The sequence below is a fragment of the Pseudophryne corroboree genome, chromosome 1 (genome assembly GCF_028390025.1).
Source record: "Pseudophryne corroboree isolate aPseCor3 chromosome 1, aPseCor3.hap2, whole genome shotgun sequence".
Classification (NCBI taxonomy): Eukaryota; Metazoa; Chordata; class Amphibia; order Anura; family Myobatrachidae; genus Pseudophryne; species Pseudophryne corroboree.
Window position 1 is genome coordinate 511,747,059 of NC_086444.1, and position 25,617 is coordinate 511,772,675.

At 34.3% G+C, this 25,617-nt stretch overlaps 15 non-coding genes across 15 annotated transcripts; all 15 read left to right on the forward strand.

The window, feature by feature from the left end:
* The first annotated feature begins 605 nt into the window (after positions 1-605).
* Positions 606-688, forward strand: TRNAL-CAG (transfer RNA leucine (anticodon CAG)). Its single transcript has one exon. It is a non-coding gene; the product is annotated as a tRNA-Leu (tRNA).
* Positions 689-2,270: 1,582 nt separating this feature from the next.
* On the forward strand, positions 2,271-2,353 carry TRNAL-CAG (transfer RNA leucine (anticodon CAG)). Its single transcript has one exon. It is a non-coding gene; the product is annotated as a tRNA-Leu (tRNA).
* A 1,582-nt stretch (positions 2,354-3,935) lies between these two features.
* Positions 3,936-4,018, forward strand: TRNAL-CAG (transfer RNA leucine (anticodon CAG)). The gene has a single exon. It is a non-coding gene; the product is annotated as a tRNA-Leu (tRNA).
* A 2,156-nt stretch (positions 4,019-6,174) lies between these two features.
* On the forward strand, positions 6,175-6,257 carry TRNAL-CAG (transfer RNA leucine (anticodon CAG)). The gene has a single exon. It is a non-coding gene; the product is annotated as a tRNA-Leu (tRNA).
* Positions 6,258-7,674: 1,417 nt separating this feature from the next.
* TRNAL-CAG (transfer RNA leucine (anticodon CAG)) lies at positions 7,675-7,757 on the forward strand. Its single transcript has one exon. It is a non-coding gene; the product is annotated as a tRNA-Leu (tRNA).
* Positions 7,758-9,174: 1,417 nt separating this feature from the next.
* TRNAL-CAG (transfer RNA leucine (anticodon CAG)) lies at positions 9,175-9,257 on the forward strand. Its single transcript has one exon. It is a non-coding gene; the product is annotated as a tRNA-Leu (tRNA).
* A 1,413-nt stretch (positions 9,258-10,670) lies between these two features.
* TRNAL-CAG (transfer RNA leucine (anticodon CAG)) lies at positions 10,671-10,753 on the forward strand. Its single transcript has one exon. It is a non-coding gene; the product is annotated as a tRNA-Leu (tRNA).
* Positions 10,754-12,170: 1,417 nt separating this feature from the next.
* On the forward strand, positions 12,171-12,253 carry TRNAL-CAG (transfer RNA leucine (anticodon CAG)). The gene has a single exon. It is a non-coding gene; the product is annotated as a tRNA-Leu (tRNA).
* A 1,417-nt stretch (positions 12,254-13,670) lies between these two features.
* TRNAL-CAG (transfer RNA leucine (anticodon CAG)) lies at positions 13,671-13,753 on the forward strand. The gene has a single exon. It is a non-coding gene; the product is annotated as a tRNA-Leu (tRNA).
* Positions 13,754-15,170: 1,417 nt separating this feature from the next.
* TRNAL-CAG (transfer RNA leucine (anticodon CAG)) lies at positions 15,171-15,253 on the forward strand. The gene has a single exon. It is a non-coding gene; the product is annotated as a tRNA-Leu (tRNA).
* Positions 15,254-16,670: 1,417 nt separating this feature from the next.
* Positions 16,671-16,753, forward strand: TRNAL-CAG (transfer RNA leucine (anticodon CAG)). Its single transcript has one exon. It is a non-coding gene; the product is annotated as a tRNA-Leu (tRNA).
* A 2,156-nt stretch (positions 16,754-18,909) lies between these two features.
* TRNAL-CAG (transfer RNA leucine (anticodon CAG)) lies at positions 18,910-18,992 on the forward strand. Its single transcript has one exon. It is a non-coding gene; the product is annotated as a tRNA-Leu (tRNA).
* A 1,417-nt stretch (positions 18,993-20,409) lies between these two features.
* TRNAL-CAG (transfer RNA leucine (anticodon CAG)) lies at positions 20,410-20,492 on the forward strand. Its single transcript has one exon. It is a non-coding gene; the product is annotated as a tRNA-Leu (tRNA).
* A 1,417-nt stretch (positions 20,493-21,909) lies between these two features.
* TRNAL-CAG (transfer RNA leucine (anticodon CAG)) lies at positions 21,910-21,992 on the forward strand. Its single transcript has one exon. It is a non-coding gene; the product is annotated as a tRNA-Leu (tRNA).
* A 1,417-nt stretch (positions 21,993-23,409) lies between these two features.
* TRNAL-CAG (transfer RNA leucine (anticodon CAG)) lies at positions 23,410-23,492 on the forward strand. Its single transcript has one exon. It is a non-coding gene; the product is annotated as a tRNA-Leu (tRNA).
* The last annotated feature ends 2,125 nt before the right edge of the window (positions 23,493-25,617 follow it).

Genomic DNA, 25,617 nt, shown 5'->3' on the forward strand with positions numbered 1-25,617 from the left:
GACTTACACTCACTGCAAATCTCTTTCAATTTACAACATAAAAAATGCATCAATTATTTCATTATTTCCCATGTTGCAATAAAAGATCAGATTGTATTCTCCCTGGATAAAAGAGCTTGAAACCAACCACATATGTGTATATCATATTATTTTTATTATTTGATCCACAATTCTTTATTTACAGAGGTAGCAAAATAAAATATCTCACAAATTCAGAATGAGGGCTCCATATCTTTGGCTTAAGAAAACTGCTCTTCTCAGCCAATGGTCATGAACAGAAACCCCACTGGGGTCCACTAAATTGGCATCCAATCAAACCCATGAGCTAAATTAAGTAGCCAGTTTGTGCAAGATTCACAAATTTCATTTCATTGCTGAGTTAAAATCCATTAGGGAACAAACTCTCGACACTTGGATTCCAACCCTGAACATGGAAAACAAAACTTACTTTTATTGTAACGCCAACTAGAAACCTCTTTAAAATGAATGGAAAAGCAATTCATATCTAGTTTTTAAATTAACAGTTTTAATAGCAACATTGTCATTGTAACTATAGATAGGTTATTTCATAATATACATCTTTTCAAAAAGCAAGGGTTTCATGTGTCAGGATGGCCGAGCGGTCTAAGGCGCTGCGTTCAGGTCGCAGTCTCCTCTGGAGGCGTGGGTTCAAATCCCACTTCTGACAATGTTATTCATTTTCTTCTTTGCTCTACAGCATGGGTCTTCAACCTGCGGCCCTCCAGCTGCTGTGGAACTACACATCCCAGCATGCCCTGCCTCGGTTTTAGCATGCCTTAATAGCAAAACTGTTGCAGAGCATGCTGGGATGTGTAGTTCCACAGCAGCTGGAGGGCCGCAGGTTGAAGACCCATGCTCTACAGTTTCTATTTCTTGTTACTTGTGAAAAGATTGGCTTTAGAATTAGACAAACACTCACTGCAAATCTCTTTCAATTTACAACATAAAAATGCATCAATTATTTCATTATTTCCCATGTTGCAATAAAAGATCAGATTGTATTCTCCCTGGATAAAAGAGCTTGAAACCAACCACATATGTGTATATCATATTATTTTTATTATTTGATCCACAATTCTTTATTTACAGAGGTAGCAAAATAAAATATCTCACAAATTCAGAATGAGGGCTCCATATCTTTGGCTTAAGAAAACTGCTCTTCTCAGCCAATGGTCATGAACAGAAACCCCACTGGGGTCCACTACAATGGCATCCAATCAAACCCATGAGCTAAATTAAGTAGCCAGTTTGTGCAAGATTCACAAATTTCATTTCATTGCTGAGTTAAAATCCATTAGAGAACAAACTCTAGACACTTGGATTCCAACCCTGAACATGGAAAACAAAACTTACTTTTATTGTAACGCCAACTAGAAACCTCTTTAAAATTAATGGAAAAGCAATTCATATCTAGTTTTTAAATTAACAGTTTTAATAGCTACATTGTCATTGTAACTATAGATAGGTTATTTCATAATATACATCTTTTTAAAAAGGAGTGGTTTCATGTGTGAGGATGGCCGAGCGGTCTAAGGCGCTGCGTGGCCTGGGTTCAAATCCCACTTCTGACAATGTTATTCATTTTCTTCTTTGCTCTACAGTTTCTATTTCTTGTTACTTGTGAAAAGATTGACTTTAGAATTAGACTTACACTCACTGCAAATCTCTTTCAATTTACAACATAAAAAATGCATCAATTATTTCATTATTTCCCATGTTGCAATAAAAGATCAGATTGTATTCTCCCTGGATAAAAGAGCTTGAAACCAACCACATATGTGTATATCATATTATTTTTATTATTTGATCCACAATTCTTTATTTAAAGAGGTAGCAAAATAAAATATCTCACAAATTCAGAATGAGGGCTCCATATCTTTGGCTTAAGAAAACTGCTCTTCTCAGCCAATGGTCATGAACAGAAACCCCACTGGGGTCCACTAAATTGGCATCCAATCAAACCCATGAGCTAAATTAAGTAGCCAGTTTGTGCAAGATTCACAAATTTCATTTCATTGCTGAGTTAAAATCCATTAGGGAACAAACTCTCGACACTTGGATTCCAACCCTGAACATGGAAAACAAAACTTACTTTTATTGTAACGCCAACTAGAAACCTCTTTAAAATGAATGGAAAAGCAATTCATATCTAGTTTTTAAATTAACAGTTTTAATAGCAACATTGTCATTGTAACTATAGATAGGTTATTTCATAATATACATCTTTTCAAAAAGCAGGGGTTTCATGTGTCAGGATGGCCGAGCGGTCTAAGGCGCTGCGTTCAGGTCGCAGTCTCCTCTGGAGGCGTGGGTTCAAATCCCACTTCTGACAATGTTATTCATTTTCTTCTTTGCTCTACAGCATGGGTCTTCAACCTGCGGCCCTCCAGCTGCTGTGGAACTACACATCCCAGCATGCCCTGCCTCGGTTTTAGCATGCCTTAATAGCAAAACTGTTGCAGAGCATGCTGGGATGTGTAGTTCCACAGCAGCTGGAGGGCCGCAGGTTGAAGACCCATGCTCTACAGTTTCTATTTCTTGTTACTTGTGAAAAGATTGACTTTAGAATTAAACAAACACTCACTGCAAATCTCTTTCAATTTACAACATAAAAATGCATCAATTATTTCATTATTTCCCATGTTGCAATAAAAGATCAGATTGTATTCTTCTTGGATAAAAGAGCTTGAAACCAACCACATATGTGTATATCATATTATTTTTATTATTTTATCCACAATTCTTTATTTACAGAGGTAGCAAAATAAAATATCTCACAAATTCAGAATGAGGGCTCCATATCTTTGGCTTAAGAAAACTGCTCTTCTCAGCCAATGGTCATGAACAGAAACCCCACTGGGGTCCACTACAATGGCATCCAATCAAACCCATGAGCTAAATTAAGTAGCCAGTTTGTGCAAGATTCACAAATTTCATTTCATTGCTGAGTTAAAATCCATTAGAGAACAAACTCTAGACACTTGGATTCCAACCCTGAACATGGAAAACAAAACTTACTTTTATTGTAACGCCAACTAGAAACCTCTTTAAAATTAATGGAAAAGCAATTCATATCTAGTTTTTAAATTAACAGTTTTAATAGCTACATTGTCATTGTAACTATAGATAGGTTATTTCATAATATACATCTTTTTAAAAAGGAGGGGTTTCATGTGTGAGGATGGCCGAGCGGTCTAAGGCGCTGCGTGGCCTGGGTTCAAATCCCACTTCTGACAATGTTATTCATTTTCTTCTTTGCTCTACAGTTTCTATTTCTTGTTACTTGTGAAAAGATTGGCTTTAGAATTAGACAAACACTCACTGCAAATCTCTTTCAATTTACAACATAAAAAATGCATCAATTATTTCATTATTTCCCATGTTGCAATAAAAGATCAGATTGTATTCTCCCTGGATAAAAGAGCTTGAAACCAACCACATATGTGTATATCATATTATTTTTATTATTTGATCCACAATTCTTTATTTACAGAGGTAGCAAAATAAAATATCTCACAAATTCAGAATGAGGGCTCCATATCTTTGGCTTAAGAAAACTGCTCTTCTCAGCCAATGGTCATGAACAAAAACCCCACTGGGGTCCACTACAATGGCATTCAATCGAACCCATGAGCTAAATTAAATAACCAGTTTGTGCAAGATTCACAAATTTAATTTCATTGCTGAGTTAAAATCCATTAGAGAACAAACTCTAGACACTTGGATTCCAACCCTGAACATGGAAAACAAAACTTACTTTTATTGTAACGCCAACTAGAAACCTCTTTAAAATGAATGGAAAAGCAATTCATATCTAGCTTTTAAATTAACAGTTTTAATAGCAACATTGTCATTGTAACTATAGATATGTTATTTCATAATATACATCTTTTCAAAAAGCAGTGGTTTCATGTGTCAGGATGGTCGAGTGGTCTAAGGCGCTGCGTTCAGGTCGCAGTCTCCTCTGGAGGCGTGGGTTCAAATCCCGCTTCTGACAATGTTATTCATTTTCTTCTTTGCTCTACAGTTTCTATTTCTTGTTACTTGTGAAAAGATTGACTTTAGAATTAAACAAACACTCACTGCAAATCTCTTTCAATTTACAACATAAAAAATGCATCAATTATTTCATTATTTCCCATGTTGCAATAAAAGATCAGATTGTATTCTTCTTGGATAAAAGAGCTTGAAACCAACCACATATGTGTATATCATATTATTTTTATTATTTTATCCACAATTCTTTATTTACAGAGGTAGCAAAATAAAATATCTCACAAATTCAGAATGAGGGCTCCATATCTTTGGCTTAAGAAAACTGCTCTTCTCAGCCAATGGTCATGAACAGAAACCCCACTGGGGTCCACTACAATGGCATCCAATCAAACCCATGAGCTAAATTAAGTAGCCAGTTTGTGCAAGATTCACAAATTTCATTTCATTGCTGAGTTAAAATCCATTAGAGAACAAACTCTAGACACTTGGATTCCAACCCTGAACATGGAAAACAAAACTTACTTTTATTGTAACGCCAACTAGAAACCTCTTTAAAATGAATGGAAAAGCAATTCATATTTATTTTTTAAATTAACAGTTTTAATAGCAACATTGTCATTGTAACTATAGATAGGTTATTTCATAATATACATCTTTTCAAAAAGCAGTGGTTTCATGTGTCAGGATGGCCGAGCGGTCTAAGGCGCTGAGTGGCCTGGGTTCAAATCCCACTTCTGACAATGTTATTCATTTTCTTCTTTGCTCTACAGTTTCTATTTCTTGTTACTTGTGAAAAGATTGGCTTTAGAATTAGACAAACACTCACTGCAAATCTCTTTCAATTTACAACATAAAAAATGCATCAATTATTTCATTATTTCCCATGTTGCAATAAAAGATCAGATTGTATTCTCCCTGGATAAAAGAGCTTGAAACCAACCACATATGTGTATATCATATTATTTTTATTATTTGATCCACAATTCTTTATCTACAGAGGTAGCAAAATAAAATATCTCACAAATTCAGAATGAGGGCTCCATATCTTTGGCTTAAGAAAACTGCTCTTCTCAGCCAATGGTCATGAACAGAAACCCCACTGGGGTCCACTACAATGGCATCCAATCAAACCCATGAGCTAAATTAAGTAGCCAGATTGTGCAAGATTCACAAATTTCATTTCATTGCTGAGTTAAAATCCATTAGAGAACAAACTCTAGACACTTGGATTCCAACCCTGAACATGGAAAACAAAACTTACTTTTATTGTAACGCCAACTAGAAACCTCTTTAAAATTAATGGAAAAGCAATTCATATCTAGTTTTTAAATTAACAGTTTTAATAGCTACATTGTCATTGTAACTATAGATAGGTTATTTCATAATATACATCTTTTTAAAAAGGAGTGGTTTCATGTGTGAGGATGGCCGAGCGGTCTAAGGCGCTGCATGTCCTGGGTTCAAATCCCACTTCTGACAATGTTATTCATTTTCTTCTTTGCTCTACAGTTTCTATTTCTTGTTACTTGTGAAAAGATTGACTTTAGAATTAGACAAACACTCACTGCAAATCTCTTTCAATTTACAACATAAAAAATGCATCAATTATTTCATTATTTCCCATGTTGCAATAAAAGATCAGATTGTATTCTCCCTGGATAAAAGAGCTTGAAACCAACCACATATATGTATATCATATTATTTTTATTATTTGATCCACAATTCTTTATTTACAGAGGTAGCAAAATAAAATATCTCACAAATTCAGAATGAGGGCTCCATATCTTTGGCTTAAGAAAACTGCTCTTCTCAGCCAATGGTCATGAACAGAAACCCCACTGGGGTCCACTAAATTGGCATCCAATCAAACCCATGAGCTAAATTAAGTAGCCAGTTTGTGCAAGATTCACAAATTTCATTTCATTGCTGAGTTAAAATCCATTAGGGAACAAACTCTAGACACTTGGATTCCAACCCTGAACATGGAAAACAAAACTTACTTTTATTGTAACGCCAACTAGAAACCTCTTTAAAATGAATGGAAAAGCAATTCATATCTAGTTTTTAAATTAACAGTTTTAATAGCAACATTGTCATTGTAACTATAGATAGGTTATTTCATAATATACATCTTTTCAAAAAGCAGGGGTTTCATGTGTCAGGATGGCCGAGCGGTCTAAGGCGCTGCGTTCAGGTCGCAGTCTCCTCTGGAGGCGTGGGTTCAAATCCCACTTCTGACAATGTTATTCATTTTCTTCTTTGCTCTACAGTTTCTATTTCTTGTTACTTGTGAAAAGATTGACTTTAGAATTAAACAAACACTCACTGCAAATCTCTTTCAATTTACAACATAAAAAATGCATCAATTATTTCATTATTTCCCATGTTGCAATAAAAGATCAGATTGTATTCTTCTTGGATAAAAGAGCTTGAAACCAACCACATATGTGTATATCATATTATTTTTATTATTTGATCCACAATTCTTTATTTACAGAGGTAGCAAAATAAAATATCTCACAAATTCAGAATGAGGGCTCCATATCTTTGGCTTAAGAAAACTGCTCTTCTCAGCCAATGGTCATGAACAGAAACCCCACTGGGGTCCACTACAATGGCATCCAATCAAACCCATGAGCTAAATTAAGTAGCCAGTTTGTGCAAGATTCACAAATTTCATTTCATTGCTGAGTTAAAATCCATTAGAGAACAAACTCTAGACACTTGGATTCCAACCCTGAACATGGAAAACAAAACTTACTTTTATTGTAACGCCAACTAGAAACCTCTTTAAAATGAATGGAAAAGCAATTCATATTTATTTTTTAAATTAACAGTTTTAATAGCAACATTGTCATTGTAACTATAGATAGGTTATTTCATAATATACATCTTTTCAAAAAGCAGTGGTTTCATGTGTCAGGATGGCCGAGCGGTCTAAGGCGCTGAGTGGCCTGGGTTCAAATCCCACTTCTGACAATGTTATTCATTTTCTTCTTTGCTCTACAGTTTCTATTTCTTGTTCCTTGTGAAAAGATTGGCTTTAGAATTAGACAAACACTCACTGCAAATCTCTTTCAATTTACAACATAAAAAATGCATCAATTATTTCATTATTTCCCATGTTGCAATAAAAGATCAGATTGTATTCTCCCTGGATAAAAGAGCTTGAAACCAACCACATATGTGTATATCATATTATTTTTATTATTTGATCCACAATTCTTTATTTACAGAGGTAGCAAAATAAAATATCTCACAAATTCAGAATGAGGGCTCCATATCTTTGGCTTAAGAAAACTGCTCTTCTCAGCCAATGGTCATGAACAGAAACCCCACTGGGGTCCACTACAATGGCATCCAATCAAACCCATGAGCTAAATTAAGTAGCTAGTTTGTGCAAGATTCACAAATTTAATTTCATTGCTGAGTTAAAATCCATTAGAGAACAAACTCTAGACACTTGGATTCCAACCCTGAACATGGAAAGCAAAACTTACTTTTATTGTAACGCCAACTAGAAACCTCTTTAAAATGAATGGAAAAGCAATTCATATTTAATTTTTAAATTAACAGTTTTAATAGCAACATTGTCATTGTAACTATAGATAGGTTATTTCATAATATACATCTTTTCAAACAGCATTGGTTTCATGTGTCAGGATGGCCGAGCGGTCTAAGGCTCTGCGTTCAGGTTGCAGTCTCCTCTGGAGACGTGGGTTCAAATCCCACTTTTGACAGTGTTATTCATTTTCTTCTTTGCTCTACAGTTTCTATTTCTTGTTACTTGTGAAAAGATTGACTTTAGAATTAGACAAACACTCACTGCAAATCTCTTTCAATTTACAACATAAAAAATGCATCAATTATTTCATTATTTCCCATGTTGCAATAAAAGATCAGATTGTATTCTCCCTGGATAAAAGAACTTGAAACCAACCACATATGTGTATATCATATTATTTTTATTATTTTATCCACAATTCTTTATTTACAGAGGTAGCAAAATAAAATATCTCACAAATTCAGAATGAGGGCTCCATATCTTTGGCTTAAGAAAACTGCTCTTCTCAGCCAATGGTCATGAACAGAAACCCCACTGGGGTCCACTACAATGGCATCCAATCAAACCCATGAGCTAAATTAAGTAGCCAGTTTGTGCAAGATTCACAAATTTCATTTCATTGCTGAGTTAAAATCCATTAGAGAACAAACTCTAGACACTTGGATTCCAACCCTGAACATGGAAAACAAAACTTACTTTTATTGTAACGCCAACTAGAAACCTCTTTAAAATTAATGGAAAAGCAATTCATATCTAGTTTTTAAATTAACAGTTTTAATAGCTACATTGTCATTGTAACTATAGATAGGTTATTTCATAATATACATCTTTTTAAAAAGGAGTGGTTTCATGTGTGAGGATGGCCGAGCGGTCTAAGGCGCTGCGTGTCCTGGGTTCAAATCCCACTTCTGACAATGTTATTCATTTTCTTCTTTGCTCTACAGTTTCTATTTCTTGTTACTTGTGAAAAGATTGACTTTAGAATTAGACTTACACTCACTGCAAATCTCTTTCAATTTACAACATAAAAAATGCATCAATTATTTCATTATTTCCCATGTTGCAATAAAAGATCAGATTGTATTCTCCCTGGATAAAAGAGCTTGAAACCAACCACATATATGTATATCATATTATTTTTATTATTTGATCCACAATTCTTTATTTACAGAGGTAGCAAAATAAAATATCTCACAAATTCAGAATGAGGGCTCCATATCTTTGGCTTAAGAAAACTGCTCTTCTCAGCCAATGGTCATGAACAGAAACCCCACTGGGGTCCACTAAATTGGCATCCAATCAAACCCATGAGCTAAATTAAGTAGCCAGTTTGTGCAAGATTCACAAATTTCATTTCATTGCTGAGTTAAAATCCATTAGGGAACAAACTCTAGACACTTGGATTCCAACCCTGAACATGGAAAACAAAACTTACTTTTATTGTAACGCCAACTAGAAACCTCTTTAAAATGAATGGAAAAGCAATTCATATCTAGTTTTTAAATTAACAGTTTTAATAGCAACATTGTCATTGTAACTATAGATAGGTTATTTCATAATATACATCTTTTCAAAAAGCAGGGGTTTCATGTGTCAGGATGGCCGAGCGGTCTAAGGCGCTGCGTTCAGGTCGCAGTCTCCTCTGGAGGCGTGGGTTCAAATCCCACTTCTGACAATGTTATTCATTTTCTTCTTTGCTCTACAGTTTCTATTTCTTGTTACTTGTGAAAAGATTGACTTTAGAATTAAACAAACACTGCAAATCTCTTTCAATTTACAACATAAAAAATGCATCAATTATTTCATTATTTCCCATGTTGCAATAAAAGATCAGATTGTATTCTTCTTGGATAAAAGAGCTTGAAACCAACCACATATGTGTATATCATATTATTTTTATTATTTGATCCACAATTCTTTATTTACAGAGGTAGCAAAATAAAATATCTCACAAATTCAGAATGAGGGCTCCATATCTTTGGCTTAAGAAAACTGCTCTTCTCAGCCAATGGTCATGAACAGAAACCCCACTGGGGTCCACTACAATGGCATCCAATCAAACCCATGAGCTAAATTAAGTAGCCAGTTTGTGCAAGATTCACAAATTTCATTTCATTGCTGAGTTAAAATCCATTAGAGAACAAACTCTAGACACTTGGATTCCAACCCTGAACATGGAAAACAAAACTTACTTTTATTGTAACGCCAACTAGAAACCTCTTTAAAATGAATGGAAAAGCAATTCATATTTATTTTTTAAATTAACAGTTTTAATAGCAACATTGTCATTGTAACTATAGATAGGTTATTTCATAATATACATCTTTTCAAAAAGCAGTGGTTTCATGTGTCAGGATGGCCGAGCGGTCTAAGGCGCTGAGTGGCCTGGGTTCAAATCCCACTTCTGACAATGTTATTCATTTTCTTCTTTGCTCTACAGTTTCTATTTCTTGTTACTTGTGAAAAGATTGGCTTTAGAATTAGACAAACACTCACTGCAAATCTCTTTCAATTTACAACATAAAAAATGCATCAATTATTTCATTATTTCCCATGTTGCAATAAAAGATCAGATTGTATTCTCCCTGGATAAAAGAGCTTGAAACCAACCACATATGTGTATATCATATTATTTTTATTATTTGATCCACAATTCTTTATTTACAGAGGTAGCAAAATAAAATATCTCACAAATTCAGAATGAGGGCTCCATATCTTTGGCTTAAGAAAACTGCTCTTCTCAGCCAATGGTCATGAACAGAAACCCCACTGGGGTCCACTACAATGGCATCCAATCAAACCCATGAGCTAAATTAAGTAGCCAGTTTGTGCAAGATTCACAAATTTAATTTCATTGCTGAGTTAAAATCCATTAGAGAACAAACTCTAGACACTTGGATTCCAACCCTGAACATGGAAAGCAAAACTTACTTTTATTGTAACGCCAACTAGAAACCTCTTTAAAATGAATGGAAAAGCAATTCATATTTAATTTTTAAATTAACAGTTTTAATAGCAACATTGTCATTGTAACTATAGATAGGTTATTTCATAATATACATCTTTTCAAACAGCATTGGTTTCATGTGTCAGGATGGCCGAGCGGTCTAAGGCTCTGCGTTCAGGTTGCAGTCTCCTCTGGAGACGTGGGTTCAAATCCCACTTTTGACAGTGTTATTCATTTTCTTCTTTGCTCTACAGTTTCTATTTCTTGTTACTTGTGAAAAGATTGACTTTAGAATTAGACAAACACTCACTGCAAATCTCTTTCAATTTACAACATAAAAAATGCATCAATTATTTCATTATTTCCCATGTTGCAATAAAAGATCAGATTGTATTCTCCCTGGATAAAAGAACTTGAAACCAACCACATATGTGTATATCATATTATTTTTATTATTTTATCCACAATTCTTTATTTACAGAGGTAGCAAAATAAAATATCTCACAAATTCAGAATGAGGGCTCCATATCTTTGGCTTAAGAAAACTGCTCTTCTCAGCCAATGGTCATGAACAGAAACCCCACTGGGGTCCACTACAATGGCATCCAATCAAACCCATGAGCTAAATTAAGTAGCCAGTTTGTGCAAGATTCACAAATTTCATTTCATTGCTGAGTTAAAATCCATTAGAGAACAAACTCTAGACACTTGGATTCCAACCCTGAACATGGAAAACAAAACTTACTTTTATTGTAACGCCAACTAGAAACCTCTTTAAAATGAATGGAAAAGCAATTCATATTTATTTTTTAAATTAACAGTTTTAATAGCAACATTGTCATTGTAACTATAGATAGGTTATTTCATAATATACATCTTTTCAAAAAGCAGTGGTTTCATGTGTCAGGATGGCCGAGCGGTCTAAGGCGCTGAGTGGCCTGGGTTCAAATCCCACTTCTGACAATGTTATTCATTTTCTTCTTTGCTCTACAGTTTCTATTTCTTGTTACTTGTGAAAAGATTGGCTTTAGAATTAGACAAACACTCACTGCAAATCTCTTTCAATTTACAACATAAAAAATGCATCAATTATTTCATTATTTCCCATGTTGCAATAAAAGATCAGATTGTATTCTCCCTGGATAAAAGAGCTTGAAACCAACCACATATGTGTATATCATATTATTTTTATTATTTGATCCACAATTCTTTATTTACAGAGGTAGCAAAATAAAATATCTCACAAATTCAGAATGAGGGCTCCATATCTTTGGCTTAAGAAAACTGCTCTTCTCAGCCAATGGTCATGAACAGAAACCCCACTGGGGTCCACTACAATGGCATCCAATCAAACCCATGAGCTAAATTAAGTAGCCAGTTTGTGCAAGATTCACAAATTTAATTTCATTGCTGAGTTAAAATCCATTAGAGAACAAACTCTAGACACTTGGATTCCAACCCTGAACATGGAAAGCAAAACTTACTTTTATTGTAACGCCAACTAGAAACCTCTTTAAAATGAATGGAAAAGCAATTCATATTTAATTTTTAAATTAACAGTTTTAATAGCAACATTGTCATTGTAACTATAGATAGGTTATTTCATAATATACATCTTTTCAAACAGCATTGGTTTCATGTGTCAGGATGGCCGAGCGGTCTAAGGCTCTGCGTTCAGGTTGCAGTCTCCTCTGGAGACGTGGGTTCAAATCCCACTTTTGACAGTGTTATTCATTTTCTTCTTTGCTCTACAGTTTCTATTTCTTGTTACTTGTGAAAAGATTGACTTTAGAATTAGACAAACACTCACTGCAAATCTCTTTCAATTTACAACATAAAAAATGCATCAATTATTTCATTATTTCCCATGTTGCAATAAAAGATCAGATTGTATTCTCCCTGGATAAAAGAACTTGAAACCAACCACATATGTGTATATCATATTATTTTTATTATTTTATCCACAATTCTTTATTTACAGAGGTAGCAAAATAAAATATCTCACAAATTCAGAATGAGGGCTCCATATCTTTGGCTTAAGAAAACTGCTCTTCTCAGCCAATGGTCATGAACAGAAACCCCACTGGGGTCCACTACAATGGCATCCAATCAAACCCATGAGCTAAATTAAGTAGCCAGTTTGTGCAAGATTCACAAATTTCATTTCATTGCTGAGTTAAAATCCATTAGAGAACAAACTCTAGACACTTGGATTCCAACCCTGAACATGGAAAACAAAACTTACTTTTATTGTAACGCCAACTAGAAACCTCTTTAAAATTAATGGAAAAGCAATTCATATCTAGTTTTTAAATTAACAGTTTTAATAGCTACATTGTCATTGTAACTATAGATAGGTTATTTCATAATATACATCTTTTTAAAAAGGAGTGGTTTCATGTGTGAGGATGGCCGAGCGGTCTAAGGCGCTGCGTGTCCTGGGTTCAAATCCCACTTCTGACAATGTTATTCATTTTCTTCTTTGCTCTACAGTTTCTATTTCTTGTTACTTGTGAAAAGATTGACTTTAGAATTAGACTTACACTCACTGCAAATCTCTTTCAATTTACAACATAAAAAATGCATCAATTATTTCATTATTTCCCATGTTGCAATAAAAGATCAGATTGTATTCTCCCTGGATAAAAGAGCTTGAAACCAACCACATATATGTATATCATATTATTTTTATTATTTGATCCACAATTCTTTATTTACAGAGGTAGCAAAATAAAATATCTCACAAATTCAGAATGAGGGCTCCATATCTTTGGCTTAAGAAAACTGCTCTTCTCAGCCAATGGTCATGAACAGAAACCCCACTGGGGTCCACTAAATTGGCATCCAATCAAACCCATGAGCTAAATTAAGTAGCCAGTTTGTGCAAGATTCACAAATTTCATTTCATTGCTGAGTTAAAATCCATTAGGGAACAAACTCTAGACACTTGGATTCCAACCCTGAACATGGAAAACAAAACTTACTTTTATTGTAACGCCAACTAGAAACCTCTTTAAAATGAATGGAAAAGCAATTCATATCTAGTTTTTAAATTAACAGTTTTAATAGCAACATTGTCATTGTAACTATAGATAGGTTATTTCATAATATACATCTTTTCAAAAAGCAGGGGTTTCATGTGTCAGGATGGCCGAGCGGTCTAAGGCGCTGCGTTCAGGTCGCAGTCTCCTCTGGAGGCGTGGGTTCAAATCCCACTTCTGACAATGTTATTCATTTTCTTCTTTGCTCTACAGTTTCTATTTCTTGTTACTTGTGAAAAGATTGACTTTAGAATTAAACAAACACTCACTGCAAATCTCTTTCAATTTACAACATAAAAAATGCATCAATTATTTCATTATTTCCCATGTTGCAATAAAAGATCAGATTGTATTCTTCTTGGATAAAAGAGCTTGAAACCAACCACATATGTGTATATCATATTATTTTTATTATTTGATCCACAATTCTTTATTTACAGAGGTAGCAAAATAAAATATCTCACAAATTCAGAATGAGGGCTCCATATCTTTGGCTTAAGAAAACTGCTCTTCTCAGCCAATGGTCATGAACAGAAACCCCACTGGGGTCCACTACAATGGCATCCAATCAAACCCATGAGCTAAATTAAGTAGCCAGTTTGTGCAAGATTCACAAATTTCATTTCATTGCTGAGTTAAAATCCATTAGAGAACAAACTCTAGACACTTGGATTCCAACCCTGAACATGGAAAACAAAACTTACTTTTATTGTAACGCCAACTAGAAACCTCTTTAAAATGAATGGAAAAGCAATTCATATTTATTTTTTAAATTAACAGTTTTAATAGCAACATTGTCATTGTAACTATAGATAGGTTATTTCATAATATACATCTTTTCAAAAAGCAGTGGTTTCATGTGTCAGGATGGCCGAGCGGTCTAAGGCGCTGAGTGGCCTGGGTTCAAATCCCACTTCTGACAATGTTATTCATTTTCTTCTTTGCTCTACAGTTTCTATTTCTTGTTACTTGTGAAAAGATTGGCTTTAGAATTAGACAAACACTCACTGCAAATCTCTTTCAATTTACAACATAAAAAATGCATCAATTATTTCATTATTTCCCATGTTGCAATAAAAGATCAGATTGTATTCTCCCTGGATAAAAGAGCTTGAAACCAACCACATATGTGTATATCATATTATTTTTATTATTTGATCCACAATTCTTTATTTACAGAGGTAGCAAAATAAAATATCTCACAAATTCAGAATGAGGGCTCCATATCTTTGGCTTAAGAAAACTGCTCTTCTCAGCCAATGGTCATGAACAGAAACCCCACTGGGGTCCACTACAATGGCATCCAATCAAACCCATGAGCTAAATTAAGTAGCCAGTTTGTGCAAGATTCACAAATTTAATTTCATTGCTGAGTTAAAATCCATTAGAGAACAAACTCTAGACACTTGGATTCCAACCCTGAACATGGAAAGCAAAACTTACTTTTATTGTAACGCCAACTAGAAACCTCTTTAAAATGAATGGAAAAGCAATTCATATTTAATTTTTAAATTAACAGTTTTAATAGCAACATTGTCATTGTAACTATAGATAGGTTATTTCATAATATACATCTTTTCAAACAGCATTGGTTTCATGTGTCAGGATGGCCGAGCGGTCTAAGGCTCTGCGTTCAGGTTGCAGTCTCCTCTGGAGACGTGGGTTCAAATCCCACTTTTGACAGTGTTATTCATTTTCTTCTTTGCTCTACAGTTTCTATTTCTTGTTACTTGTGAAAAGATTGACTTTAGAATTAGACAAACACTCACTGCAAATCTCTTTCAATTTACAACATAAAAAATGCATCAATTATTTCATTATTTCCCATGTTGCAATAAAAGATCAGATTGTATTCTCCCTGGATAAAAGAACTTGAAACCAACCACATATGTGTATATCATATTATTTTTATTATTTTATCCACAATTCTTTATTTACAGAGGTAGCAAAATAAAATATCTCACAAATTCAGAATGAGGGCTCCATATCTTTGGCTTAAGAAAACTGCTCTTCTCAGCCAATGGTCATGAACAGAAACCCCACTGGGGTCCACTACAATGGCATCCAATCAAACCCATGAGCTAAATTAAGTAGCCAGTTTGTGCAAGATTCACAAATTTCATTTCATTGCTGAGTTAAAATCCATTAGAGAACAAACTCTAGACACTTGGATTCCAACCCTGAACATGGAAAACAAAACTTACTTTTATTGTAACGCCAACTAGAAACCTCTTTAAAATTAATGGAAAAGCAATTCATATCTAGTTTTTAAATTAACAGTTTTAATAGCTACATTGTCATTGTAACTATAGATAGGTTATTTCATAATATACATCTTTTTAAAAAGGAGTGGTTTCATGTGTGAGGATGGCCGAGCGGTCTAAGGCGCTGCGTGGCCTGGGTTCAAATCCCACTTCTGACAATGTTATTCATTTTCTTCTTTGCTCTACAGTTTCTATTTCTTGTTACTTGTGAAAAGATTGGCTTTAGAATTAGACAAACACTCACTGCAAATCTCTTTCAATTTACAACATAAAAAATGCATCAATTATGTCATTATTTCCCATGTTGCAATAAAAGATCAGATTGTATTCTCCCTGGATAAAAGAGCTTGAAACCAACCACATATGTGTTTATCATATTATTTTTATTATTTGATCCACAATTCTTTATTTACAGAGGTAGCAAAATAAAATATCTCACAAATTCAGAATGAGGGCTCCATATTTTTGGCTTAAGAAAACTGCTCTTCTCAGCCAATGGTCATGAACAGAAACCCCACTGGGGTCCACTAAATTGGCATCCAATCAAACCCATGAGCTAAATTAAGTAGCCAGTTTGTGCAAGATTCACAAATTTCATTTCATTGCTGAGTTAAAATCCATTAGGGAACAAACTCTAGACACTTGGATTCCAACCCTGAACATGGAAAACAAAACTTACTTTTATTGTAACGCCAACTAGAAACCTCTTTAAAATGAATGGAAAAGCAATTCATATCTAGTTTTTAAATTAACAGTTTTAATAGCAACATTGTCATTGTAACTATAGATAGGTTATTTCATACTATACATCTTTTCAAAAAGCAGGGGTTTCATGTGTCAGGATGGCCGAGCGGTCTAAGGCGCTGCGTTCAGGTCGCAGTCTCCTCTAGAGGCGTGGGTTCAAATCCCACTTCTGACAATGTTATTCATTTTCTTCTTTGCTCTACAGTTTCTATTTCTTGTTACTTGTGAAAAGATTGACTTTAGAATTAAACAAACACTCACTGCAAATCTCTTTCAATTTACAACATAAAAAATGCATCAATTATTTCATTATTTCCCATGTTGCAATAAAAGATCAGATTGTATTCTTCTTGGATAAAAGAGCTTGAAACCAACCACATATGTGTATATCATATTATTTTTATTATTTTATCCACAATTCTTTATTTACAGAGGTAGCAAAATAAAATATCTCACAAATTCAGAATGAGGGCTCCATATCTTTGGCTTAAGAAAACTGCTCTTCTCAGCCAATGGTCATGAACAGAAACCCCACTGGGGTCCACTACAATGGCATCCAATCAAACCCATGAGCTAAATTAAGTAGCCAGTTTGTGCAAGATTCACAAATTTCATTTCATTGCTGAGTTAAAATCCATTAGAGAACAAACTCTAGACACTTGGATTCCAACCCTGAACATGGAAAACAAAACTTACTTTTATTGTAACGCCAACTAGAAACCTCTTTAAAATGAATGGAAAAGCAATTCATATTTATTTTTTAAATTAACAGTTTTAATAGCAACATTGTCATTGTAACTATAGATAGGTTATTTCATAATATACATCTTTTAAAAAAGCAGTGGTTTCATGTGTCAGGATGGCCGAGCGGTCTAAGGCGCTGAGTGGCCTGGGTTCAAATCCCACTTCTGACAATGTTATTCATTTTCTTCTTTGCTCTACAGTTTCTATTTCTTGTTACTTGTGAAAAGATTGGCTTTAGAATTAGACAAACACTCACTGCAAATCTTTTTCAATTTACAACATAAAAAATGCATCAATTATTTCATTATTTCCCATGTTGCAATAAAAGATCAGATTGTATTCTCCCTGGATAAAAGAGCTTGAAACCAACCACATATGTGTATATCATATTATTTTTATTATTTGATCCACAATTCTTTATTTACAGAGGTAGCAAAATAAAATATCTCACAAATTCAGAATGAGGGCTCCATATCTTTGGCTTAAGAAAACTGCTCTTCTCAGCCAATGGTCATGAACAGAAACCCCACTGGGGTCCACTACAATGGCATCCAATCAAACCCATGAGCTAAATTAAGTAGCCAGTTTGTGCAAGATTCACAAATTTCATTTCATTGCTGAGTTAAAATCCATTAGAGAACAAACTCTAGACACTTGGATTCCAACCCTGAACATGGAAAACAAAACTTACTTTTATTGTAACGCCAACTAGAAACCTCTTTAAAATTAATGGAAAAGCAATTCATATCTAGTTTTTAAATTAACAGTTTTAATAGCTACATTGTCATTGTAACTATAGATAGGTTATTTCATAATATACATCTTTTTAAAAAGGAGTGGTTTCATGTGTGAGGATGGCCGAGCGGTCTAAGGCGCTGCATGTCCTGGGTTCAAATCCCACTTCTGACAATGTTATTCATTTTCTTCTTTGCTCTACAGTTTCTATTTCTTGTTACTTGTGAAAAGATTGACTTTAGAATTAGACTTACACTCACTGCAAATCTCTTTCAATTTACAACATAAAAAATGCATCAATTATTTCATTATTTCCCATGTTGCAATAAAAGATCAGATTGTATTCTCCCTGGATAAAAGAGCTTGAAACCAACCACATATGTGTATATCATATTATTTTTATTATTTGATCCACAATTCTTTATTTACAGAGGTAGCAAAATAAAATATCTCACAAATTCAGAATGAGGGCTCCATATCTTTGGCTTAAGAAAACTGCTCTTCTCAGCCAATGGTCATGAACAGAAACCCCACTGGGGTCCACTAAATTGGCATCCAATCAAACCCATGAGCTAAATTAAGTAGCCAGTTTGTGCAAGATTCACAAATTTCATTTCATTGCTGAGTTAAAATCCATTAGGGAACAAACTCTAGACACTTGGATTCCAACCCTGAACATGGAAAACAAAACTTACTTTTATTGTAACGCCAACTAGAAACCTCTTTAAAATGAATGGAAAAGCAATTCATATCTAGTTTTTAAATTAACAGTTTTAATAGCAACATTGTCATTGTAACTATAGATAGGTTATTTCATAATATACATCTTTTCAAAAAGCAGGGGTTTCATGTGTCAGGATGGCCGAGCGGTCTAAGGCGCTGCGTTCAGGTCGCAGTCTCCTCTGGAGGCGTGGGTTCAAATCCCACTTCTGACAATGTTATTCATTTTCTTCTTTGCTCTACAGTTTCTATTTCTTGTTACTTGTGAAAAGATTGACTTTAGAATTAAACAAACACTCACTGCAAATCTCTTTCAATTTACAACATAAAAAATGCATCAATTATTTCATTATTTCCCATGTTGCAATAAAAGATCAGATTGTATTCTTCTTGGATAAAAGAGCTTGAAACCAACCACATATGTGTATATCATATTATTTTTATTATTTGATCCACAATTCTTTATTTACAGAGGTAGCAAAATAAAATATCTCACAAATTCAGAATGAGGGCTCCATATCTTTGGCTTAAGAAAACTGCTCTTCTCAGCCAATGGTCATGAACAGAAACCCCACTGGGGTCCACTACAATGGCATCCAATCAAACCCATGAGCTAAATTAAGTAGCCAGTTTGTGCAAGATTCACAAATTTCATTTCATTGCTGAGTTAAAATCCATTAGAGAACAAACTCTAGACACTTGGATTCCAACCCTGAACATGGAAAACAAAACTTACTTTTATTGTAACGCCAACTAGAAACCTCTTTAAAATGAATGGAAAAGCAATTCATATTTATTTTTTAAATTAACAGTTTTAATAGCAACATTGTCATTGTAACTATAGATAGGTTATTTCATAATATACATCTTTTCAAAAAGCAGTGGTTTCATGTGTCAGGATGGCCGAGCGGTCTAAGGCGCTGAGTGGCCTGGGTTCAAATCCCACTTCTGACAATGTTATTCATTTTCTTCTTTGCTCTACAGTTTCTATTTCTTGTTACTTGTGAAAAGATTGGCTTTAGAATTAGACAAACACTCACTGCAAATCTCTTTCAATTTACAACATAAAAAATGCATCAATTATTTCATTATTTCCCATGTTGCAATAAAAGATCAGATTGTATTCTCCCTGGATAAAAGAGCTTGAAACCAACCACATATGTGTATATCATATTATTTTTATTATTTGATCCACAATTCTTTATTTACAGAGGTAGCAAAATAAAATATCTCACAAATTCAGAATGAGGGCTCCATATCTTTGGCTTAAGAAAACTGCTCTTCTCAGCCAATGGTCATGAACAGAAACCCCACTGGGGTCCACTAAATTGGCATCCAATCAAACCCATGAGCTAAATTAAGTAGCCAGTTTGTGCAAGATTCACAAATTTAATTTCATTGCTGAGTTAAAATCCATTAGAGAACAAACTCTAGACACTTGGATTCCAACCCTGAACATGGAAAACAAAACTTACTTTTATTGTAACGCCAACTAGAAACCTCTTTAAAATGAATGGAAAAGCAATTCATATCTAGTTTTTAAATTAACAGTTTTAATAGCAACATTGTCATTGTAACTATAGATAGGTTATTTCATAATATACATCTTTTCAAAAAGCAGGGGTTTCATGTGTCAGGATGGCCGAGCGGTCTAAGGCGCTGCGTTCAGGTCGCAGTCTCCTCTGGAGGCGTGGGTTCAAATCCCACTTCTGACAATGTTATTCTTTTTCTTCTTTGCTCTACAGTTTCTATTTCTTGTTACTTGTGAAAAGATTGACTTTAGAATTAAACAAACACTCACTGCAAATCTCTTTCAATTTACAACATAAAAAATGCATCAATTATTTCATTATTTCCCATGTTGCAATAAAAGATCAGATTGTATTCTTCTTGGATAAAAGAGCTTGAAACCAACCACATATGTGTATATCATATTATTTTTATTATTTGATCCACAATTCTTTATTTACAGAGGTAGCAAAATAAAATATCTCACAAATTCAGAATGAGGGCTCCATATCTTTGGCTTAAGAAAACTGCTCTTCTCAGCCAATGGTCATAAACAGAAACCCCACTGGGGTCCACTACAATGGCATCCAATCAAACCCATGAGCTAAATTAAGTAGCCAGTTTGTGCAAGATTCACAAATTTCATTTCATTGCTGAGTTAAAATCCATTAGAGAACAAACTCTAGACACTTGGATTCCAACCCTGAACATGGAAAACAAAACTTACTTTTATTGTAACGCCAACTAGAAACCTCTTTAAAATGAATGGAAAAGCAATTCATATTTATTTTTTAAATTAACAGTTTTAATAGCAACATTGTCATTGTAACTATAGATAGGTTATTTCATAATATACATCTTTTCAAAAAGCAGTGGTTTCATGTGTCAGGATGGCCGAGCGGTCTAAGGCGCTGAGTGGCCTGGGTTCAAATCCCACTTCTGACAATGTTATTCATTTTCTTCTTTGCTCTACAGTTTCTATTTCTTGTTACTTGTGAAAAGATTGGCTTTAGAATTAGACAAACACTCACTGCAAATCTCTTTCAATTTACAACATAAAAAATGCATCAATTATTTCATTATTTCCCATGTTGCAATAAAAGATCAGATTGTATTCTCCCTGGATAAAAGAGCTTGAAACCAACCACATATGTGTATATCATATTATTTTTATTATTTGATCCACAATTCTTTATTTACAGAGGTAGCAAAATAAAATATCTCACAAATTCAGAATGAGGGCTCCATATCTTTGGCTTAAGAAAACTGCTCTTCTCAGCCAATGGTCATGAACAGAAACCCCACTGGGGTCCACTACAATGGCATCCAATCAAACCCATGAGCTAAATTAAGTAGCCAGTTTGTGCAAGATTCACAAATTTAATTTCATTGCTGAGTTAAAATCCATTAGAGAACAAACTCTAGACACTTGGATTCCAACCCTGAACATGGAAAGCAAAACTTACTTTTATTGTAACGCCAACTAGAAACCTCTTTAAAATGAATGGAAAAGCAATTCATATTTAATTTTTAAATTAACAGTTTTAATAGCAACATTGTCATTGTAACTATAGATAGGTTATTTCATAATATACATCTTTTCAAACAGCATTGGTTTCATGTGTCAGGATGGCCGAGCGGTCTAAGGCTCTGCGTTCAGGTTGCAGTCTCCTCTGGAGACGTGGGTTCAAATCCCACTTTTGACAGTGTTATTCATTTTCTTCTTTGCTCTACAGTTTCTATTTCTTGTTACTTGTGAAAAGATTGACTTTAGAATTAGACAAACACTCACTGCAAATCTCTTTCAATTTACAACATAAAAAATGCATCAATTATTTCATTATTTCCCATGTTGCAATAAAAGATCAGATTGTATTCTCCCTGGATAAAAGAACTTGAAACCAACCACATATGTGTATATCATATTATTTTTATTATTTTATCCACAATTCTTTATTTACAGAGGTAGCAAAATAAAATATCTCACAAATTCAGAATGAGGGCTCCATATCTTTGGCTTAAGAAAACTGCTCTTCTCAGCCAATGGTCATGAACAGAAACCCCACTGGGGTCCACTACAATGGCATCCAATCAAACCCATGAGCTAAATTAAGTAGCCAGTTTGTGCAAGATTCACAAATTTCATTTCATTGCTGAGTTAAAATCCATTAGAGAACAAACTCTAGACACTTGGATTCCAACCCTGAACATGGAAAACAAAACTTACTTTTATTGTAACGCCAACTAGAAACCTCTTTAAAATTAATGGAAAAGCAATTCATATCTAGTTTTTAAATTAACAGTTTTAATAGCTACATTGTCATTGTAACTATAGATAGGTTATTTCATAATATACATCTTTTTAAAAAGGAGTGGTTTCATGTGTGAGGATGGCCGAGCGGTCTAAGGCGCTGCGTGGCCTGGGTTCAAATCCCACTTCTGACAATGTTATTCATTTTCTTCTTTGCTCTACAGTTTCTATTTCTTGTTACTTGTGAAAAGATTGGCTTTAGAATTAGACAAACACTCACTGCAAATCTCTTTCAATTTACAACATAAAAAATGCATCAATTATGTCATTATTTCCCATGTTGCAATAAAAGATCAGATTGTATTCTCCCTGGATAAAAGAGCTTGAAACCAACCACATATGTGTTTATCATATTATTTTTATTATTTGATCCACAATTCTTTATTTACAGAGGTAGCAAAATAAAATATCTCACAAATTCAGAATGAGGGCTCCATATTTTTGGCTTAAGAAAACTGCTCTTCTCAGCCAATGGTCATGAACAGAAACCCCACTGGGGTCCACTAAATTGGCATCCAATCAAACCCATGAGCTAAATTAAGTAGCCAGTTTGTGCAAGATTCACAAATTTCATTTCATTGCTGAGTTAAAATCCATTAGGGAACAAACTCTAGACACTTGGATTCCAACCCTGAACATGGAAAACAAAACTTACTTTTATTGTAACGCCAACTAGAAACCTCTTTAAAATGAATGGAAAAGCAATTCATATCTAGTTTTTAAATTAACAGTTTTAATAGCAACATTGTCATTGTAACTATAGATAGGTTATTTCATACTATACATCTTTTCAAAAAGCAGGGGTTTCATGTGTCAGGATGGCCGAGCGGTCTAAGGCGCTGCGTTCAGGTCGCAGTCTCCTCTAGAGGCGTGGGTTCAAATCCCACTTCTGACAATGTTATTCATTTTCTTCTTTGCTCTACAGTTTCTATTTCTTGTTACTTGTGAAAAGATTGACTTTAGAATTAAACAAACACTCACTGCAAATCTCTTTCAATTTACAACATAAAAAATGCATCAATTATTTCATTATTTCCCATGTTGCAATAAAAGATCAGATTGTATTCTTCTTGGATAAAAGAGCTTGAAACCAACCACATATGTGTATATCATATTATTTTTATTATTTTATCCACAATTCTTTATTTACAGAGGTAGCAAAATAAAATATCTCACAAATTCAGAATGAGGGCTCCATATCTTTGGCTTAAGAAAACTGCTCTTCTCAGCCAATGGTCATGAACAGAAACCCCACTGGGGTCCACTACAATGGCATCCAATCAAACCCATGAGCTAAATTAAGTAGCCAGTTTGTGCAAGATTCACAAATTTCATTTCATTGCTGAGTTAAAATCCATTAGAGAACAAACTCTAGACACTTGGATTCCAACCCTGAACATGGAAAACAAAACTTACTTTTATTGTAACGCCAACTAGAAACCTCTTTAAAATGAATGGAAAAGCAATTCATATTTATTTTTTAAATTAACAGTTTTAATAGCAACATTGTCATTGTAACTATAGATAGGTTATTTCATAATATACATCTTTTCAAAAAGCAGTGGTTTCATGTGTCAGGATGGCCGAGCGGTCTAAGGCGCTGAGTGGCCTGGGTTCAAATCCCACTTCTGACAATGTTATTCATTTTCTTCTTTGCTCTACAGTTTCTATTTCTTGTTACTTGTGAAAAGATTGGCTTTAGAATTAGACAAACACTCACTGCAAATCTCTTTCAATTTACAACATAAAAAATGCATCAATTATTTCATTATTTCCCATGTTGCAATAAAAGATCAGATTGTATTCTCCCTGGATAAAAGAGCTTGAAACCAACCACATATGTGTATATCATATTATTTTTATTATTTTATCCACAATTCTTTATTTACAGAGGTAGCAAAATAAAATATCTCACAAATTCAGAATGAGGGCTCCATATCTTTGGCTTAAGAAAACTGCTCTTCTCAGCCAATGGTCATGAACAGAAACCCCACTGGGGTCCACTACAATGGCATCCAATCAAACCCATGAGCTAAATTAAGTAGCCAGTTTGTGCAAGATTCACAAATTTAATTTCATTGCTGAGTTAAAATCCATTAGAGAACAAACTCTAGACACTTGGATTCCAACCCTGAACATGGAAAACAAAACTTACTTTTATTGTAACGCCAACTAGAAACCTCTTTAAAATGAATGGAAAAGCAATTCATATTTAATTTTTAAATTAACAGTTTTAATAGCAACATTGTCATTGTAACTATAGATAGGTTATTTCATAATATACATCTTTTTAAAAAGGAGTGGTTTCATGTGTGAGGATGGGCGAGTGGTCTAAGGCGCTGCGTGGCCTGGGTTCAAATCCCACTTCTGACAATGTTATTCATTTTCTTCTTTGCTCTACAGCATGGGTCTTCATCCTGTGGCCCTCCAGCTGCTGTGAAACTACACATCCCAGCATGCCCAGCCACAGTTTTGCTATTAAGGTATGCTAAAACTGAGGCAGGGCATGCTGGGATGTGTAGTTCCACAGCAGCTGGAGGGTCGCAGGTTGAAGACCCATGCTCTACAGTTTCTATTTCTTGTTACTTGTGAAAAGATTGACTTTAGAATTAGACTTACACTCACTGCAAATCTCTTTCAATTTACAACATAAAAAATGCATCAATTATTTCATTATTTCCCATGTTGCAATAAAAGATCAGATTGTATTCTCCCTGGATAAAAGAGCTTGAAACCAACCACATATGTGTATATCATATTATTTTTATTATTTGATCCACAATTCTTTATTTACAGAGGTAGCAAAATAAAATATCTCACAAATTCAGAATGAGGGCTCCATATCTTTGGCTTAAGAAAACTGCTCTTCTCAGCCAATGGTCATGAACAGAAACCCCACTGGGGTCCACTAAATTGGCATCCAATCAAACCCATGAGCTAAATTAAGTAGCCAGTTTGTGCAAGATTCACAAATTTCATTTCATTGCTGAGTTAAAATCCATTAGGGAACAAACTCTAGA